The 786-nt window shown below is 65.5% G+C and overlaps 1 protein-coding gene across 5 annotated transcripts in view; it reads left to right on the plus strand.

Annotated features, from left to right (window-relative positions):
• FGD3 (FYVE, RhoGEF and PH domain containing 3) overlaps window positions 1-786 on the plus strand; it is a 79,685-nt gene that overhangs the window by 21,336 nt on the left and 57,563 nt on the right. For 3 of the 5 annotated variants that reach the window (XM_006161467.3, XM_027765528.1, XM_027765529.1), the window contains exon 1: window positions 61-214. The exons of 1 other annotated variant lie outside the window; for it this stretch is intronic. The gene's annotated coding sequence lies outside the window, so the exon portion shown is untranslated. Of the gene's footprint in view, window positions 1-60; window positions 215-786 lie in introns of those variants that run through there. One more of the 5 variants, XM_006161462.3, reaches the window with a different exon arrangement.

The following is a 786-nucleotide window of genomic DNA, read 5'->3' on the forward strand; positions in this document are numbered from 1 at the left end:
GGCCCCGCTGCCCCGCTGCAGCCGTGTTTGGGGTAGCCCCCCACCCTGCCGTGAGGCACCTCCAGAAGCAGCTGGCCAAGCCCCTGTCACGTACACAAGGCGGAAGTGCACAGCGCTGTCGCCTGTGACCGTGTTGTGAAAACTGGAGAAAGGAAGTTGTGTTCTGCTGGTGCTGCAGGTCGGCCCGGAGCAGCAGGCTCACTCCGGAAGGCGGGTGAGTGGGGTCCGGCTCCAGGGTCCTGGCTAAGCTGCCGAGCCCGAGGTTCAGCGAGGGCAACTCTGGGGGGACATGGGTGGCGTACAGAGCAGGCACCATCGGAGGCAGACGGACACTTCCCAGGCAGGAAGCTGCCCGGAGGTGCGGAGCGGGTCTTTTTCGCCCTGCCGTCTTCTGTGGGTGCCCCGGCATTATTTGCAAGAAGCCAAAGCGGTCTCTGGGCACGAGCAGCAGGTGTGGGGAGCTCTGTAAAGTGCCCAGGGCAGGACGGTGCTGGCTGCTGTCTGGATGCAGTTCGGACTCTAACAGATGGGCAGGGCCCTCCACACCCTGGCCAAGCGCGGCAGGTGCCCCCGGCTCAGCAGCAGGACCTTTGCAGGCCTCTGTCTTGGCAGCTTGGCTGAGGGGAGGAGGTGGGGGTGGGGGGACTGGGTGCTTCCTCTGCTTGGCGGAGGTGGGTGGTCCCAGACATGCCTGGCATGGGGGCACTGCGGCCCTGGAGGCTCCCTCTAGCAGCCGCACTTCAGATACGACAGACGCAGGGCTGTGTCGTGTGGTGGTGCGAGGAA

This window comes from Tupaia chinensis, unplaced genomic scaffold (genome assembly GCF_000334495.1).
Source record: "Tupaia chinensis unplaced genomic scaffold, TupChi_1.0 Scaffold138619_1, whole genome shotgun sequence".
Classification (NCBI taxonomy): Eukaryota; Metazoa; Chordata; class Mammalia; order Scandentia; family Tupaiidae; genus Tupaia; species Tupaia belangeri.